This window comes from Gopherus evgoodei, chromosome 2, assembly GCF_007399415.2.
Source record: "Gopherus evgoodei ecotype Sinaloan lineage chromosome 2, rGopEvg1_v1.p, whole genome shotgun sequence".
NCBI classification, from domain to species: domain Eukaryota; kingdom Metazoa; phylum Chordata; order Testudines; family Testudinidae; genus Gopherus; species Gopherus evgoodei.
Window position 1 is genome coordinate 283,407,241 of NC_044323.1, and position 20,919 is coordinate 283,428,159.

Below are 20,919 nucleotides of genomic sequence, written 5' to 3' on the forward strand. Positions count from 1 at the left end.
AAACCTGAGTATTTTCCAACCTACAGTCGTCTGGAGAGGGTTCCTCCCTGATTTGTGTCTCATCCATAAGAGTAGCAGCTCTGCCAACACAACGCCCTTTCACAGCACTGGTTCAGAACCCTGCCAGTCGTTTCACAGTACATAGCAGGGAGAACATGGTTGCCATACTCCAGAATAAGTGGGAGGGAAAACTACATGCTAGCACAGGAGAGAGGCAGTACTAGACTTACTCCTTGCATGCCTGCTCCCTTACTTAAGTGTATAATTAAAAAAAAGTCCAAGTATGGGCACCCCTTAGAAAGAATGATCCTCATGCTCACTGTGTACTGCCCCTCTTTGATCTCATTTCTATGACATGGCTGCCATGCAGCACCATTACTGACAATGTGGGGTCAGGGGGTCCCCAAGCTCCTTCTCTCACCTATCTTTATTTTGTGCATGTGTCATTCTGTACCTATATTCTGCAGGATCAAACTCTAACAACCAAAGCCCTTTCCACAGTAAATCGGACTTCCTCAGAGATCTCCCTTACAAGCACTCCCCTAGCTTAGGTCACAGCCCAAAGGGAAAGTAGATGAGATGGTGTTTGGAAGCAAAGTAGCACACGGAAGCTTAATCATCACCAGTTACATTGGCGAGATACATGGGAGTCGTGCACATGAATCACTGGGGCAAAACTGTCTGATATGGACCCATTGCCATGAGAGGCTTCCCATTCATTTCATTACGTGACTTGCTCCACCAGCACTGGCTGAGAACAAAAATGCATCATGTGTCACCCCCTATGTGAAAGCCTCCATTTACAGCCACTTGAAACACTTTCCAATTGGTTTGTCTAATTTCAGATGAAAACTGTACTTCAGAGAATAGCACAGCAGTATCTCCAGAATAAAAGTCACCCTCTTGTGCTAAGGAACTCAATGACTTGTTTTGTTCAGACACTTTATATCTTCTCCACATGCTGATAATCCGTTCCAAGTTATATGTAATGGTAAAACAGCTGCAGTGCCTGAAGTCATATTCAAGGTGAACTGTCTTTCTAGCTAGAAAAGAGAAGAGCCATCTTTCAGATGAGATACAAAACCAGAGGTCCTGACCATTTGTGGTCATTAAAGAGAACCGACAGTACTATTTGGGAGAGCAGCAGTGTCCAGTTATACTCCTTCTTCCTGCAATTCCCCTTGTTGTACAAAAGATTCTGTTGTTCTTTGCCTCCTGCTCTAGACTTCCGCATAGTGTTTCTGTGGGCAGTTAGGCAGCTGCTATGTTCTGCCCTAGAGATGCTGTTTTTTAATGGCGGATGGAAGTGATGCTGGAATGGGGTATGAAAACTTCATGCAGGGCCAGGGAGGCACTGCAACTGGCTCCCCCCTACACCATGTGCCAGCAATGTGACAGGATCTGACAGCTGGCAGGAACAGTCAGGAGAAACTGGGTTAGTCTCAGAGAGGGCTGCACTGATAAGAAAAGGACGTTACTTCCAGTTTCAGAGAGAACTAGATTTTCTAACCTTGAGGCCTTCATCTGGTCTCTGACCCAAGCCATTGGGAGGGTTGAGAAAGGCAAATCTTGTTTTCCAGACACCTCGACCTTTAGGGGGCAGACTGCCGAGGGCTCGTCCTCCACCATCAGAGCCAGAATCTGAAAAAAAAGTCTATGGACTTTTGCTTCTCTGATTCATTCTTTGCTGCATGGGCAAGTGCAAGAGGCCCACTTTTACTCCCTGAGAGAAGGGGAAGGCCTGGCTTTGGACTCGGAAGTCTGAGCCAGACTCCAGATCATATCTGAGCTGGAGCAGTGATCTTTACACAACTGGTTTGATAAGTGAATGGAAACAAAGAAATGTCCCTTTTCTCCCTTATCTTCAGCCTGGAGGGTGCCCATATTTTCAGTTCTTGCTAGTGGACATCTGCTGTGAAGTACTGCAGCGTATGGCTGGACTGTAAGTGCTCTGCAGATATGAGGTGGTCAGCAGAGCAGAGTCTCACTCAGGTATTACTGTGATGGGCTAGAAGGACCCACACTGGGAAGGAGGGGGTTTAGGAGGCTGACAGGCTCTCCACTGGCAAATAAAGGGTTAGAGAAAGCCTGTGGACTAGGGTGACCAGACAGCAAGTATGAAAAATCGGGACGGGGGGTGAGGGGTAATAGGAGCCTATATAAGAAAAAGACCCAAAAATCGGGACTGTCCCCATAAAATCAGGACATCTAGTCACCCTACTGTGGACCCAGTTGGCCTCGCCCTGCTACACCTGCAGCCAATGTCAGGTGTGGAGAGCAGAGCTGAAAGGAGGAGAACTAGCCCAGTGAGGGGCCAACCAGGAAAAAGGGCAGAGCTCTGCCTGTCTTGATGGGAGAGCAGCCTGGTAGGAGCTTGCTTACCAGCTCGGTCAGCCCTTCTAGAAGGGACACTCTGGCCCCCTGGGGGAAGATGGTGGTAGGAGGGGAAAACTTGGGGAAAACACAGCCCTTTGGGAGATTAGTCCTGAACAGGAGGCGGGTCCTCACTGAAGGTTTGTCGTACAACCTGTAACTGTCTTGGGGTTCATTAAATAACAAACCAGTGAATGAGAAAGGAAATAAACTTTAATAAAACAAACTGGAGAGCCTCTCTGGTGAACTGCTGCACACAGCCATGTGGTGTTCCCAATGCCCGCTTCCAGGCCACGTCTGCGAATTCCTATGTTCATAATACTGTCCCTTATGAGAGAGCGTCTCTAAATTATAGTCTTCTATGAACATATCTTTACATCTTCCCTCTATCAGTTAATTTATTTTTCTTTAAGAGGGAAGATGTGTGTGTACATATACAGCTAACAACTGTCTAATAACACATGCGTTCAATTCTCAACCCATGTAGTTCATTTCCATAAATCCTATGTGTCAACTACCAAGAGAGGAGAGGTTCCCAGCACATCACTCTTGAGGAGTCTTTACTACTCACTTTCCTCAAGTATCCCTTCTCCAGGCAGGTTAGTAAGTCTCTGTGAGTCTTTTGGGAGGTTTAATCTCCTTTTCTGATCTTCTGTAATATTTCTTTTCAGAGGATCATTAGAATTACAGCTTTGCTGCCCTTGAAAGTTAACCCATCTATCACAGTTAGTTCATGTCTGCAGTTTCAATAGTCTCTTCTACTTGGAGAGCACCAGCTTATTTCTTCAGGCCTCCCTTTAATTATCACTTCTTTAAGGATTCCCAATGATGCATCTTTCTCCATTTCCTCTCTTATTTGTTACAGTTTCCTGTTAGCTATGGGAATTGACTTTACAATCAGATCTACATAGGCTTGCATCTCTGGCTCTAAAGTCTTCTTTGGTTTCATGAACAGACACTGCTCTGGAAAGTGCATCAGTGGTGAACATGAATTTCCGGGTGTGTAGATCACAACCAAATCATACTTTTGCAGCTTTATCATCATTCTTTGAATCCTTAAGATACAGGCAGGGGCTTATGGTCCATTTCAGCTTCCACTGTCTGTCCATAAATATGCTGATTGAATCTCTCACAGGCACACAATATTTCTAGAAGCTCCTTCTTGATCTGAGCATATCTGGATTCTGCTTCAGTCAGTGACTTGGATGCATATGCCACTGGTGGCCAGCAATCCTTCTATTTATGTAAAATCACTACCCTTAACTCAGACTGTAAAGAATCTGTTGACATTTTAATAGGCCTTCCTGGTGCATAGAACTTAAACACTATCTCTTGTATCAGTTGCTGTTTTAAACCTTCCCATGATTCTTCCTTCACCCCAATACCATTCATTTTTATTCTCTAGGAGTTTTCTCAAAGCCACTGCTTTGGTAGATAGATTAAGTATGAATTTTCCAAGATAATGAACCATTCCCAGGAACCACTGGACATCTTTCTTTGACTGCGGATGTGGCATTTCAATGGCTGAAATTTTCCTCTTATCAGGTTTTATACCTTTGTTGGAATTAATGTCCCCAACAAAAGTCATTTCTGTAACTCATAAAACACATCTCTATTTAGTTTGAAGTTTGCTGCTCTAGTTACATCCAGGACATTCCAAAATCTACAATTATGCTCCTTTTACGTTGAGCCCCAGATGATGATGTCATCCATTGAGGTGTCAACCATTAATACATTCATAAATCACATGAATGGCTTTTGGTACACTTCTGGTGTCGAAATTATGCCGAAGGGTAAGCATAAATATCTGTATCTTCCAAATGGGATAGTAAATGTGCATAGCTTTGAGTTTTCTTCAGTTAATTTTAACTGCCAAAACCCTGAGGATGCATCCAATTTACTGAAATACTGAACATTTGCAAATTGAGCCATAATCCCTCCTGTGGCTGGTAGTTTGAAAAGTTCTTTTTTAACAGCCTTGTTGAGGTCTCTGGGATCATATATGTAGCTGTCCATTACTTTTCTCCACAATGATGAGGGAGTTCACCTATTCTGTGGGCCCCTCAATTTTTTGTATTCTTTGCATTCTTTCCACCATTGCAAGCTTAGCCTTGAGTTTATCATGGAGTGAAAATGGCACCTTTCTACATGGATGGATAATTAGAGGGTCCTGCTTTTTTATCCGAATTGTATGCTCACCCTCCAAGCAACCCAATTCTTGAAAGAGGTCATGATAGTCCTGAAAGAGTGCCTCATAGCCAGGATCAGTATGATCTTGTAGAGAGAGAATCGGTTTTACCAAACTGAGTTTCACACATGTAGCCAGGCCTAAAATTGGTGTCCGCACAACTCAGTTTTTGATTTGTTTTGTTCCTGATCACCTCCGAACCTCAGGGGGTAGGACTGAAGGGTACTTTAGCTGGAGAACCAAAGCACCACAACACTGGAACTCATAGGGACAGAGACATATCAGTTGAGATGCACAGCAGGGTGATTTGCGGCCTGAAGGGTTACCAGGGGGTGCCATCCTGGCAACGTGGTTACAAAATTGGTGGAGAAGGTGGGACTTGACCTAACCCGCATGGAAGGGAACAGGTCAGGACTTAAAAAAAGAAAGCAAAACCACATTGTATAAGAAAGTGCCCCCACCAGTAGTATGGACATGGAGCATTACTGAAATGGATGGCCGGGCAAAATGCTCAGCAAGCACAGCAGCTCCTCCAGCAGATGGTCCCCCCACATCAGCCATTGATCCAGGATTTAGCAGCTCAGCAGCAGATAGTGCAGCAGGTTCTGACCATAGTGCAACCATCCACAATGTCTGGGTCTTCTGGCACAGATCGGGAAACCACCCCATTATTAGTCAGACTAGCAAGGATGAGACCTGAAAATGATCCAGAGGACTTTATTGAAAATTTTGAGCAGGTGGAAGTGGAAGCATGGTGGCCATCCAAGAAATGGGCAATCTTACTGTCTCCATATTTGACCGGGATGATGCAAGCGGCCTGTCGTAGTTTAGATCCTATGACAGCACAAGATTATGCCTGAGTCAAAGTGGCCATTTTGGACTCATTGGATATCTTGAAGGAAACATTCTGCCATAAATTTCAGGAGGAGCAATATCCTCTGAGCCACTGGGCCTGCACTGTGGCCCAGAAGCTACACATGTGTTGTTGGCAGTGGTTCAGGCTTAGAAAAAGACAGGAGTTGAAGTAGTGGAAATGATTCTGCTCAGACATTGATATTGATGCTAGAGGGGGGTCAAGTGTGTCTAGCAGCTACAGACACCTAATCCCATAGTCTGCCCTTCCTCTCAGACCAGATTTTGTGCATCATTTAAAGGATGGAGCTGGAGCTGAATTGCCTACCTGAGAACTCAATCTGCCTGTCCACAATGCACTTGCCCAACCTTTCCCTGCCAGTCTTTAAGGGGGTGTCATAGGTTTCACCTCCACTCTGGACTTTAGAGTACAGATATGAGGACCTGCATGTGAACCCCTAAGCTGAATTACCAGCTTAGATCTGGTTTTGCTGCCACCACTCCCATGTACTAACTCCCTTCCCTTGATAGTCTTGAGAGACTTCTTCACCAATTTCCTGGTGAACATCGATCCAACTCCTTGGATCTTAACACCAGGAGAATTTAACTATCCCCTCTTCTTTCCCCCACCAATTCCTGGTGAGTCCAGATCCAATCCCCTTGGATTTTAACACAAGGAAAAATCAATCAGGTTTTTAAAAATAAGGCTTTTAATTAAAGAAAAGAAAGGTAAAAGAAAAAAAAGCCTCTGGGAGAGATTAGCATATCAGCTACTCTCACAGACAACAGATTCAAAACACAGAGGATGTTCCCCTGGGCAAAATCTTAGTACACAAAAGAATTCCCAATTTGATTATTCCTCTAATTGCACAAAGACAAACTCACAAAAGAAAATAAACATAAACCTATTTATTCCTTTCTAAAACTTACTACTCTGATAAGAGGCTGGTTCCTTGATCTTTTCCACTCCAGCTGAAACTGAAACTGACCAAAACAAAGGGAACTTCCCTCCTTCCTTTTGAAACATCTTGTCCCCGCATTGGTTCCTCTGGTCAGGTATCAGCTAGGCTAGGTGAACTTCTTAACCCTTTACAGGTAAAAGAGGCATTAACCCTTAACTATCTGTTTATGACAGAGGGTAACCTGTTAGGTCATATTTACCAGCTTGTGCCAATTCAGGGCTATTCCATACAGCATATAAATGTGTCAAGTATCCATGTTAGTCTGGATCTGTAAAAAGCAACAAAGAGTCCTGTGGCACCTTCACCCATGGAAGCTTATGCTCCAATACATTTGTTAGTTTGTAAGGTGCCACGGGATTCTTTGTTGCATATAAATGTGTGTAACCCTAACCCAGCTTCAATCTGTATTTCATGATCAGAGGCATTAGGAATTCTGCATTTGTATGTTTTGGAAAGTTATTGGTATGTCAGGAGGATCCCAAAACCCAAAGGAGAGTTCTCTAAACCCTCACTGATGCAAGGGTATGGATGAGGGCATTTATGGAAGGTGTTCAATTGACTAGGGGGACAGGGGTGAGACAGAGATATAGTTCAAAAGTGCCTGCTTCCCAGCACCCCAGCTCCATGCCTTAGTCATCTATATACTCATCAATTGCTTTTTCTTCAGGGCATATGGCACTGAAAACCATTCTGTTCCGAGAACGGCACTGATGACTTGAACAGATTTCAGAGCTTACACGTGAGTAAAGTCTGCATTTGTCACTGTAGATATTGGGATGGCTCCCACTGTGTGATTAAGATGCTGTCCTTTCAAAATGATGCACTGCTTCTGTAGAGTCTCCCACAGGGACAGGACCAAAGCCTGCAATTGTAACACTCTCTATTCCAGGAGGTGCCGTTGCCTCAAGGATCCAAACGACATTTAGAGCAAGGGTTTTACAACAGAGAACTGGAGAGAGAATGCCCTACAAGGCATATAGCTGGGAAACCTGTGAACAGAGGAGGGATCTGTCTTTTTCTTTTGGGGTTCTGATAAGCTACACTAAAGTAGCTTAGAACAAACCAGGGCAGCCTGCAAAGGGCAATTTTGCACTCATTGTCTGCCTGCTACCTTAAGATGTCTGTCTGCTCTTAGGTGGATTTTGCAAGTTAAGTTCATTCACCATGCAAGATTCTAGCTATGGGGAGCAGCTCAGCAGGTTCCTGTGATTTTATTTTACCAATGTGTCTATTTTTCAGGGACTTGTCCCTGGTAATCAGCAGGAAAGAGGATTGTATAAACAGCTCTTCATTAAGAGTGCTTGACTGTGGCCTTGCGCGTCAGTGAGTATTTAAAGAGCTGGATAAATTCTCTGAGCATTCTGTAAAAATACAGGGCAAATGTGTGTAGGTTTTTACAGCGGGTTCTAGACAAAGTGAAAATGCAGCTTCTTTTTCTACAGTGCAATTCCAAGCACTGCAAAGTGCCCAGCCTTTACAGTGATGGAGAAAGCACCTAGATACTGATACAGAAAGAAGAGGCTTCTTACTTCTTAGTAACACGTGTAAGATGCTATAAGTGCTGGCTTTACCCCTTCCTGTGGTTTCTATCAGTCATTAAGGTGTGTGAATCTCTCCTGCCCCTTTACACTGGGTAAAACGGCAGGAATAGCATAAGGGGACATAAAAGCCCCAGAAGAGTGTGTCTGAACAAGGAACTGCTGCCAGGGAGGCCCGAGGTAACTCCAGGCTAACGAGGTGACTAGCGAATGAGGTGTGGCTGGAAAGGGGTGTATGACTTTGTAGGGCTAATTTTGGATGAGCTCTCAGGGAAGAGGAAGGCTCTCGTTCCTGAGAGGAAAGGGTGAGAGAGGAGATGCGGGGAGGAAGAGAGATGTAAGTTGCTTTGACTCCTGTCCCTCACTAATTTCTGAGTGTGGATCCTTTCCATTAGGACAAAAAGCCCTGTGACAGAACAGGATAGCAGCTTGTGGTCAGGTCTACAATATCAACTTACATTGGTATAAATACGAGCTCAGGTGTGTGAAAAATTGCAATTATACTGACCTAACCTCTGCTGTAGACATTTCTGTGTGAATGGGCAGGCTTCACGGTTAACTATGCTGATGAGAGAAGCTTCTTCACTGAAGCTTTACATCTGCGCCACTGCAGCATTTTAAGTGTCCTTAGTAAGAGCAGGGCCACCTCCAGGTTTTCCGCCACCCCAAGCAGCAAAAAAACCCAAAAACAATCCCACAGCAGCGCGATCGCACCGCTCCACTCTTCAGTGGCAATTCATCTGCGGGTCCTTCGTTCTGAGAGTGACTGAGGGACCTGCCGTGGAATTGCCACGGAAGACCTGGACATGGTGACCCTATAGTGGCCAGAGGGCTGCCCAAGCACCTGCTTCTTTAGCTGGTGCCTGGAGCCGGCCCTGAGTAAGAGTTTCTCTCTCAACAAAACCAATCCCCGTTTCCAAGCCTGTGGGTGAGCGACTCTGTGTTGAACACGAGCTGCTGCTCTATTTCTGTGGCAGTCACAGCACGTCCAGTGTTTAGCAAGTTATTGGTGAAGCACTGAATATGAAAGGTGCCATGTGACACTAAATGCTTTTTGAGTTTGTTAACACAAGGCACCCAGAAGGGTGATTCTGAAACCAATTCCCCACCATTAGGGAAGTGTGCAGGTCCTGACACTTAACTCCGATTGATTTAGGCTCTGTATCTATTTGCCTTCTCTCCAAGATTCACCCGCCTCAGCAGGGCTCAGAAACATCTACAGTTAGAACCTCCCTCCTTCCAAGTACATTTCCCAGGGTATTGTTCACAGCAAGAAGTGCTGCTGATCTCACAAACTTCCAAACTCTTGGACCGAGTGACTCTCTTTACAGGCCAACACAGTGAACCTAGCAGGGACTTTTATGGTCATCGTCATACAGAAGCAGCAGCTGGACTGAGGGAGAGGTGGGGATGAACAATCAAGATCATACAATTCGAGGCACTTCCTTGTCAGAGATAGAGACTACCAAAGAATGGACTGCAACTCACTGAAAACTATGGGCCAGATTCGACTTGTGCTTATATCAGCACACTGTCTTCCATTACTGTTGTAGTAACAGCTAGGAGTCGTGGACCAGCCTTCATTGTGTTAAATGTTAAGTGCAAACACATTAAGATGGTCCTTGCCAGATTCACATGCAAGCAGTATATGAGAATCAGGGCCTGTGTATCTCTCTTGTACTTCTAAAATGCGTTGCAGCACTGAAGTACTACACAGGCGGAGAGGAGTGCATACAAAGCAAAGAAGAAATGAACAGGACATTAAAAAAAATCTTGCTGTAAAGCGATTGTGCTGCATTAGAATAGCATTAGCAGTTGCGTTCTTAGCTCTGCCTTTCAAGTAGCACTGAAGTGCTTTATCTTGGATTGAAGTACATTGTTTTGAATGAGTTTTGGTATTTTTCTTCTTTGAAATCACTGAACTTTCCATATCAGAGACTAGCATGTGTGAATGGGATAACACTCTCCCATTCTTTCTAAGAGCACTTTAATGATGTTTGCTGGGTTATTTAGTCTGACTGATTATCACGAGGCCAGATAAAAGATGGTGGGCTTTTTCCTTCCCCTCCCCACCCCAGAATCACTCAGGATATGAAGTCATAGGATAAAGTCAACTAAGCCCTAAGGAATAGATTAGATAAAAATAAGCAATTGCTGTTAAAGCTTAGTATTTAGTTCAGAAAATTCTTTTAAACAAAAATGCCATCATCTCGCTTTATCCACCGCTGTTTATTATTTCCCTTCTCTCCAGCCATGACTTTCACAACAAAAATAAAGCCAAATCTAGGAAAAGTTACTCTAGCAGACATATTGATGGGCTTTGTGTTCCCAAAGGTAGAAAATGCCAAGTACATGAAGGCCATAAGTTTAACTGAAATAAGACAAAGGCAGTACCACTGGTATCGATGTACTGCCATACTGCAATCAAGATATTTATCCCTCATTCCCTGGGCTAGCAGTAGAGCTGGGCAATTTTTTTTGGGGGGGGGGGGAGTTAAATAGCAAATTTGCCCTTCAAACTGCATTTTTCAGGGCATCCAAACTATTTGTGAATTTGGGTAGAATTCAGTGAACAGTTGACTGAAAAACAAAACTAAACTAAAAATAAGAATTTCAGAAACGTGAAGACAGTCTGATTTGAAAATGTCATTTTGAATGTTGACTCAAAATAAAGTTTTTTTATTTAGTCAATAAAAACGGAAAACATTCCAGTTTCAGCTAAAACAAACCAAATATTGGGAAGGGAGGGGGATTTGTTTGGATCAGCCACCAAACCAAAACCAAAATCCAATTATTCACTCAGCTCAGGCTAGTGGTAATATAGGGTACTATAGGGAAAGCATTTTGCATTGCTTTCAAATGACTTCTTTTGGCTGATGCTTGGACTAGCATTGGCAGGGACTGCACCCAGGTGAGCAGAGGTTCTGTGCAGTGATTGTGCTTCAAGTTGAGATGAAGGGGGTAAGTGGCGATGAACTCTAGAGAACTGCTTCAAAAACAACTCCCTGACAAGAGGATAAGGAGAGATTCTTGTTTACAGTAGTTTATATGCATGAGTCTTACATTATGGGAAACGCACACTTGCAAATGAACTGGGCTTTCTGCAAGATGTTGGTTGTTTAAGGCTGTCTTGAATCTGGAAGAGGAACGGCAAAGATATATTCCCTGAGGCACTCCTAAAGCAAGAGATTTTTCCAAAAGTGCTCAGAAAAGGTGCTGGGAAACATCCTCCCTAACCACAGGAGAAGGTCAGCGCAGCACAAGTACTGGCAGTATGAGATTCCCTCAATCCTTTCCTGACCTATACGCCTCAGCTCTGCCCTGTTCTGAAGCCACAGCATGTAGGGCAGAATGGGAGTGCGCATGATTTGGAGAGCTCTGTGCAGCTCACTCTGCTCACTAGCACACAGCAGGTCTCTGGGTGCTTGGGCAGCCAGGATGGAAGCTGCAACACTCTAGAAGTTCTCCAGTGTTCCCCGCCCCGGTTCTACCACCACTGCATCCTAGAAAGGAGTCACAATGGCAGAGGGAAGTCGAGGAGGAATTCTTTTGCCTTCTGACCCATGCTGAGGGCAGGAGAGAGGACTTTGGCTATAAAGATAAAGTGCTGTGTAAAATGGGTAAGCAGTGAGGTGGCAAAATTTGCAAATACATAATTACTCAAGTTAGTTAAGTCTAAAGTAGACTGTGAAGATTTATAAAGGGATCTCACAAAACTGGATGACTGGGCAACAAAACATCAGATGAAATGCAGTGTTGATAATTGCAAAGTAATAAACACTGGAAAATATAAACCCAACTATGCATACAAAATGTTGGGGTCTAAATTAGCTGTTACCACTCAAGGAAGAGATCTTGGCGTCACTGTGGATAGTTCAGTGAAAACATCTGCTCAATGTGCAGTGGCAGTCAAAAAAGCAAACAGAATGTTAGGAACATAAAGAATGGGATAGATAATAAGACAGCAAATATCATAATACTATATAAATCCATGGTATGCCCATACCTTGGATACTGCATGCAGTTCTGGTCTCCCCATCCAGAAAAGAGAAATTAGAACTGGAGAAGGGACAGAGAAAGGAAACAAAAACGATTAAGGGTCTGGAGCAGCTTCCGTATGAAGAGAGATTAATAAGATTGGGACTTCTCAGCTTACAAAAGAGATGACTAAGAGGGGATATGATAGAGGCCTATGAAATTGTGACTGATGTGGAGAAAGTGAAAAAGGAAGTGTAATTTACTCCTTCACATAACACAAGAAGCAGGGGTCACACAGTGAAACTAATAGGCAGTAGGTTTAAAAGAAACCTTCACACAACTCACAGTCAACCTGTGGAACTCATTGCCCGGGGATGTTGTGAAGGCCAAAACTATAATGAGGTTCGAAAAAGAACTAGACAATTTCATGAAGGAGAGGTCCATCAATGACTATTAGCCAAGATCGTAAGGGATGCAACTCCATGCTCTGGGAGTCCCTAGCCTCTGTTAGCCAGAAGCTGGGAGTAAACAACAGGGATGGATCATTCAGTGATTGCCTGTTCTGTTCATTCCCTCTGAAGTGCCTGGCATTTCCCACTGTTGGAAGACCAACAGTTAGATGGTGATTGGTTTGACCCAGTACGGCTGTTCTTATGATGACAAAAAAAAAAGTAGAACCCATTATTTATATTACGGCAATGCCCCAAGCCCCCTAGTTGGACTGGACCCTCATTGTTGTGATGAGACAATTCTTGCGCCAAAGGGCTTACAGTCTAAAAGACACAAAGATGAACATCTGGGGATAGGGGCATAATGCACAGGAAAATGAACATGTGAAGAATTGACACAGCTTTGTTGGTTATATCTGTGTTTGCTTTTTGCATAGATTTTTATTTGGAGAGCACAGATAATACCAGCAGTGGGGTATGACTGAGTGCAAGGGAGTAGGAGAAGGAAAGAAGGACGTTCTCCTGACATTAAGAATCCCTTAATGTCAGCTGGCATAGGGGTTACAGGAATATCCCAACTCTGGTGTGTACATTTTGGTTCACTAAAGAATGTCATGTGAGGTTTTAAATGAAAGTCAGGGTCATAATGGTCACGGATATTGTTGTGAAATGTATGTACAGATACTATGTAAGCACTTAAGTATATATACACTGAAAACAAGGTCTTAGATTCTCTATCACAGAAGTGGCGGAGAAACAAATTTTCTGTTAGAAAATAGATATTTATTCACCTCTGTCTGTTGGATAGAAATTAAGCATTGTAAGCTAACACAATAGATGCCCATTTACATATGAAGCTATCAAAGAAATATAAAGTCAACAGGGAAAAAGCATACAGGAAAAACAGATAGCATAACCCTCTGTCGCTTCAATACAGAGAATGAACTTTGGGGCTACAAGCAGATGGCAAAGACGACACCTTCTTAACCTGCACCTAGGAAGTACATGCACAGCAAGGTTACATTAATGAAAATGAGATCTCTGCCTACCTTTGGCAAGAAACTTCATTAGATGGGAGGTTAATCTAATTTCAACACTAGGAAAGCATGTTATGATTTTGTTTTGCATGTAACCATTTGTTTCCAAAATCTTTACTCACCGTCACTTGTATCCTGAAATTGTGGTAATAAACTTATCCTTATTTTCACTATAAGTATATCTATATACTGTGATATTAAGCAACGGGCTAATCCTGAGTTGGAATAATACAAGCTGGTGCGTACACTGTTCACTTTGGGACAACTGCCTTGGTAATTCTGTGAGTAGCCAGTGTCAGGGTCTGGATATCACAAGGGAATGCTTCAAAGGGGGCAGGAGACGGGGGGCGGGGGCACCTACTGTTAACCAGCAAGGCAAAGTAAGGGCTGGCGTTGCCCAGAGGAAAATGGCTAACAGGCTGGTGATGTCAGGGAGGTGATACCTAGTTCTGTACTAGCAAGTCTCCCTCATGCTGGAGGCAGTGGGGCAACAAGGTTATTCACAGCCCTAAGTACCCCAAGAACTGTCACACACCTGCCGAGACATGATCCACAGAGTGGGTCTAATAGGTATCACAGCAGAGAACCTTGAGGAGGATAATATTGGACCTTAGGGTCTGTGCATCTTGACTCAGAAAAAGGTTCTGTATATGAATAAGTGTCTTAGATTCTAGTTCATCTCTATTTAACAGGAAACATTCTTCATAAGAAAGACAGCATATCTACAACCCTAGGCTTCACTTGAATGCACAAACTGGGGCCAGGAAGTAGTCAAGCCCCTGGGTGTTCTAAAGAGCTCTAGCTGCCAGTAATGGCTCTGTTGTGTTTAAAGAGGAGCATTGCATTGCAGTTTGTAGCTCCAGAGCAAGGAGTTGCCCCACAACTGTTAGAGATCAAAAGTGAACATAGTATTTTTTAAGATACATTATTTTAAGTCTCTGACCCATGTTGCTAATGTCACTCACTCTGAACGAAAAAGACAAATTGTTTATTAACCTAGGAGTCCTCAAATTCTGCCCAATGTGATGGCCACACTGTCAGCCAGCCAAGGATTTTATAATTTGCCTTTAAACTGAGTCGCCTGGGGTCACCTTTATTTATAATATTTCCAGTGAATTGGCTGCTGTGCAGGTGTAACACTACAGGGTACTATCGGATTCACTCATCTATGTCTCATCAGCAGTACTCCTAGCACCGAAAGAAGACTCTCTGAGTCAGGTATGTCTTGGAAGCGGAAGGATTTGGGCTCTATTCTGCTGTTGCTGTGACTTTCCACAAGGCCACAATTTGCAGCATGGTGATAACCACAGTTATAAGTGTCACTTGTGGAGACTACATGTTCCATCTTGATAGAGACAAACAAGATGTGTTGTCCTAGGGCTATTCCCTCCATAGTCCTGACTAGGACTTTGGAGCAACCTAAGAAGAGGCTGCCTCCAGAAAAAAACCCATCTCAGGTTTCACAGTGCATGCAGCACCTGATGGGTCAGGATTCTGAAGTTTAGAGATGGTATGTTGTGACTGGGTCTTATCTCCAAGTCAGGTTGTTGCCATGACTCAGTTTCCCTCTTCTGGAAGATGGGGTTCGGTTTTGGAAAGCTGGTGATTTTTCCAGAGGCAACCAAATCTATCAAATACAGTTTTTTGGGCTCCTTGGGCTCCACAGACCTTTCTCCAGCATCTGCCCTAGTCCTTCCTCTTGATGCAGGGGAGTAGAGGGAGCTTCCTCCCACTCTCCCTGGAAGCCCTGTCCTGGGACCCCTAAACAGCAGCAACAGTAAACTGCACACCAGGCCTCAAGCCCCATGCTGCCTCTATTGCCCCAGATCATTTCCCTCCTCTGCTTTCACCACCCTTGTGGGTCATCTGTATCCTGCTTCAGTATCTCCTTCCTGATCACAAAAATCATCTTCAACTTAGCCCTTCACAGGCCCTGCTCCCAACAGGAAAGTACCAACTCTTGGCTTTAGTTCAGACCCTCAGTAACCACAGAGTTTTCACTGACTTGTTGCTGTTGCTTCCAGCTCTTCCATGGGTTACAGCATGTTGCAGATTGGAGCCTTACCAGATCATCTCCCAGCAAACTTTGTCTTGTTGCTCTAACCCACAGGCAGCTCTCTTATAGCCTGCCCCTCTACCCCATCTGACTTTGCGGTAGCCTCCAGGATCTACAACTTCCAGAATGCATATCTTTAAAAGGCTAGAACTTAGAGCGGGGATGGGTTGAACGTTGGTGGGCCTTTAAAGGGTCAGCCCACTTTGTGATAGATGTAAATACTTGTTCAAGGCCAATTCTTGTTTCAACTGGCTTCCGTAGTTCCAAGATTTGGCCAGAGTGCAAGCATGATTGTCATGCTGTCTGGAGAGATTCTTGACCATGAGTGCCATCCTCAGGGAAGACTGACAAAAAGCAGGGCAGAAACCCCAAACTGTTGTATGTTCTGTAATAAGATTTCATCAACTCAGTAACAAATGTGAACTCTTGAAGTACTCTAACAGTCTTACCATGGAGTCACAAACAATCCCCTTGGGCACTCCAGTCTATCCTGCCACTAGGCAAGATGGACTTAGTGATAAATGGTCACTTACATCAAAGATCATAAAATATTCAGGTTGCTCCAAGTCCCAAGAGACTAGTCATTTCGCCCAGGTCAATTTGTACCTTAGATCTCACACCAATCATAGCCAATCCTATAGTAACCGAACTAAGGATTTATTAACTAGGAAAAAGGAATGAGAGTTATTCATAGGTTTAAGGAGACAACATATATGCACAAATGAGCTACAGTCTATGGTTCTAAAAGGTGACTGAGATGTAGTAATCTGTCAGCACTGAATGTCTTTTCGAAATAACCAGGTAGACCCTGGGGACCTTTGCTTTTGTTTCCTATCTCCAACCCCGTGATAGTCCAAACAGCAAAGAGAAGAAAAATCTTTATGTCAGCTATCTTTATTTCCCTCTTCCTGAATTCAGACGGATGGGACAAGCCCTTCCGCATGTAGCCATGTAGGGGCAATTAGCAAAATCTCTGTATTGTGATGTTTCACAATGGCCCATTCAGTTCTGATAGTCCTCCTTGATGAGCAAGGGAACCGCTCCTCCTGCCTGAGCTCACAGGTTCATAGCAGGCATTTTTAAAGTTATAAAACAAAACTTATAGCATGGGATACAGACATTACAAGTAAGATTAATGAATGCAGCAACATACGCGCATTTTATAGAGTCTAAACACTCAACACAAATCTTACAAATCTAATACCTATCTTGAACAATACTAAGATACAGGTGAGATGGTCTGGTTTCCAGCTATGAATTTGACAGTGCTCAGCTGATGCCTACAGCCTTAGCAAGAGCTGGCACCTGGTTTACCAGCGTCTCACTGACCTGCAAAGCATACAGTTTCTTACGTGACAGTGCAGTCCATATGCCTTGATTTAAGGAGCTCCCAGCTGACCAAGACAGAGGACTGTGTAAAACACTATGGTATTTACATATCTGGACATCTTTTTCCTTAATAGAAATACAATGGTGAACCTGCAGCCCTATGAGAGCAGAAACCAGCTACTTGAGCTAAATGAACAACTTGTTAAGTGAAAGTATCAGGTTCTTTTCCTGCCAGGTGACAACCACTAGAGGGAGACATGATCAGCTGCACTAAGCCTGTGCTTTGTCTTTACATGCTGGGTGGAAATCTACAGTCCTTGAGGGCTACACTCTATATCGAAGATGAAGACTGAAGATTAAACTCAATGCTACATTATACAACTCCCTGGGCTGCATCTGTCTCATGTGTTGTGCTCTGGCTCATCTTGATAGGTGCCACCTTAGGTTAAGTGAGGTTATTTTCAAGTATTTCTAGACTATTGCTGTAATCACTAGATGCTAGGTCTCATTCTCTGTGTACAGTGCTCCCTTTCGTCCTTATCCTGCATTTCTATTTGCTCAATGAAAACGGCACGTAAGCAAATAATATTCTCCATTGTAAAACAGTTTTAATTTGTAGCTGTTTATAAAGTACATACTGGCGCTAATGAATAGTCAGTCCATTCCCTAGAATACATGGAAATAACTGATTGAAAAATTCTGATTACTTGTATTACGGTAGCACTCAGAGGCTTCAACTGAGCTTGGGGCTTCATTACACTGGATGCAGCATAAACCCAGTGGGAGACTGTCTCTGTGTGTAGAGTAGCTGTCACTGTTGTGTAAAGAAGAGGTGACCAAAGGTCATCCTCCATTCTGGAAGGCTGGGCACTGGACTACAGAGATGGTTGTAAGCTGCAGCCAGTACCAGGATCTGGTTGGTGTCGGGTTAAAGTTAAATTATTTTTATTTAAACATTACATAAATGTTAAATACAAGGTCTTCCTGCCTCAATAAGAACACCACGCCCTTCCCCTAAACTTATGATTCAGGTAGACACAAAAAGAGGTTAGGTGAGGAAAAAGAGGTAAAATAACTTGCCATTGGCCACATTGCACCTCAGTGGTACAGCCAGGAATAGAATATAAGTCACCTGAATGCCAATCTGTGGCACACTCTGCTGGACCATACTGCTACCATCCTCCTGAGCAGCTTGCTCACGGCTCCTGTAGAATAGATCCTCGGCAATTGAGTGTGTCCTCTGAGGAGCTCTCATTTGAATGGCTTTCTGGGGGTGTGCTACAGGAAATGTCTTTTGACAACTGCTTTGTTTGATTACTTCTATAAAACGTAAGTGCAGAAATGTAGAAAGGGTTCCTAATACACTAAATATACAAAGGGCAAGCGGTTCAGTGAGAGTTCAGCTTTAACACTCTCCCGTAAAAGGGAGATTTTGTAGTAAGTAGAACAGCAAATTTGGTGATAACTCTGCATTAGGTATGAGGTTCCATTGCTGTTTTCCTTGGTTTTATATATTAAAAAAAAAGGATGCACATTTAAAGTGAATTTAGTGTTGGTGAATGGTGCCAGATTGGCAGCTCTGAATTCTCTTGTTATCCGCAGAACCAAAGATTGAAGTTCGCAGGGAACTTGGTCGCCACACTAATGTGCCTCAATCTCGAAGGGTGAGAGTGGAAAAAGAAACAGTTAAACACTCATACATTTTATGACCTCTCTCTCTGGGCCACTGGTTGTTCTAATTGCTTTACCCAGACCAGCTCAGAGCTATGTCTGATGGGGGTTTTCATGGCACAGCACCTGTTCACTTGAAATTGGACAGAGAACACCAATTCATTTCACGCAAGCCACCAAAATACTAAGGGATGGCAACTCAAACGAAGCCACAACTCAGTGAATCTACTTTACAAAACTGGGGTTGTGTTTTAGTTGGTAGTGTTAGTCTAACTAGAAATATGGAATATTGTTTCTTTACCAAATTTCCTCTCCTCACTTTGACGCACATACTAAAATGACAATCTCTTTCCTATGCAAAACCAGTAACCTCACAAAACCGGATTTTAAAAAGGATTGACAAAACCTTAACCCCCACACCTACAGAAACCAGGGATGGACAAACTTCAGCAGGTCCAGAAGTCTGATTTAGTTTAAATAAATGCCCAAAAGTCAGGATGCTAATTCAAACCTTCTTACTCTACAAAAGCTGCTCCAGGCCCTAGGATGCATCATCCCGAAGAGGTGCTGCATCCTCACCAGTGTTTCAAGTGCTCTGGGCAGGAGTGGAAGAAGGTCCCTAAAAATGGGGGGCCACCAGTGCCCAAACATTGGCAATGACCCCCGCGCTGCCCCTTCTCCCTCTACTGCCTCTTCTCCCCAACCCCCGCCCTTGCACTTCCCCTCCCCCCGAGGCTCCACCCCCACACTGTCTCTTCCCCCCAAGACCTGACCCCCCTTGCGTCTCTCCACTCCGTCCTCATTGCTTGCCCTTACAGCCAGTAAAAAGTGGGGGGTCGTGGCCCCCGGCTGCCCCTGTTCTGCTGCCCCTGGCTCCAGGTTACAGTGACTTACACACCTGGCTAATAAATATTAATATCTTGAGCTGGGTCGCTGGGATTGAGCATGTCAGCCCTGCTTGGGGGAAAATCTCCTTCTGATTGGCTGCTTTCCCCCACTGCCCTGCCTCCAGCTAAAGTGCAGCCAATCAGGGCTGCTGCAAGAAGCCAGCAGGGATCTCTCCCTCTCCCATTGGGAACTGACAGTACTGTGACACCTCTCCCCTCCCCTCCTGTGAGCAATGGGACAGCTCCTCTGCTCCTCCCTACTCCTTCCTTGGAGCATCCTGGCTGGGGAGGGGCAGAAGTGGGGTGCAGAGGCCCTGAAGCTGCCTCCCAGCCTGGAAGGGGGAGGGAGGACCCTGCTGCAGCCCTCCAGGCTGGGAGGTGTGTGCTGAAGAACTGCAGGAGCTGCAGGAATAGCAGAGGTGAAGCGGACGGTGGGCAGAACAGGTGATGATCCAGAATTGATGGGGGGTGGGGGGTCGGAGGGTGCAGGTGGGTGTGATGTTGCTTTCAGTTATGTAGAAAATGATAGAAACCCTGTTTTTTCAGACCATCTTAGGCACTGCTCTTCACTACCTGCTTTTGTCTTTGTGGGAGTGAATCCAGCTGTGGGTTGCCCCTCTCTGACATCTCCAGGGACAGCAAGTGTCCTGCACCCTACTCAGCAACTTCATTGTGCTTTTTTATCCCCCTTTCTCTCAATCTGGAGCAGACAGCGCATCCCATGGGGGACAAGGTGCACCACCCTGCTCTGCACCAGGGATTTCTCCTCCTCCTCTTTCCCCTGAAGGAGTGAGGGACATCCATTTCCCCCCTCTCCTCACCTTTGCAGGAGGATGGCAGATTTCAGCACCTTTCTTCCTGTATCCCCACCCCCACCTACACTACCCACAAGGCATGGGGCTCCTCTCTCACCTTACACCCCTTAGGAAAATGAAGTGCAAGGGGCAACTTCTCTCTTGATCACTCTCTGCATGTGTGTTTTTAAAAGTGGGTCTCCTGAAAGCCCAGATTTGAGGGCAGGAGCGGTGTGTCTGCCAGCTAGCTGTGTCAACCTCAAGCAGAGCTCACAGGGTGTTAGCAACCTCTCCCTACAGAAGTGGAAGCAGACACTACAGCCTTGGCTGCAGTACACACGCATAGATAGATTAGACTAGATTAAATAAGATAATAAATGACTAGACGGATAGGATCCAGGTTTTAGTCTTTAAGTGGGTCAAACCCACAGGGGCTGCTCCAGACGCCGGTTTTATTTTCACTTTCCTCCGAGTTCATGGAGGTGGTTTGAGTTTTGCAGTGAAGGGGCAGCTTTTGGGCCACTCACAATGGCATTGGTAGGGGATTTTATTTAGCTTTTCTTTTGGAGAAGTTGCTGCAGCCACCTCCACTTTCCTATTTGCATTCAGAAAAATATTGATGGCATCTCTCTGTTCTTTTTGGGAGCAGATAGGGGTTTATCTGGGACAGCACTAAAGCTCTCTGTTTGATTCAGGCTGTGTCCTGTTATACTCCGAATGAGCTTTCTTAATGTTCCCTGTGTCAGGAACTATTTTCGTGACTGTCCACAGAAGAGACTAAAGTTCTGATTGCACTGATAGTCTG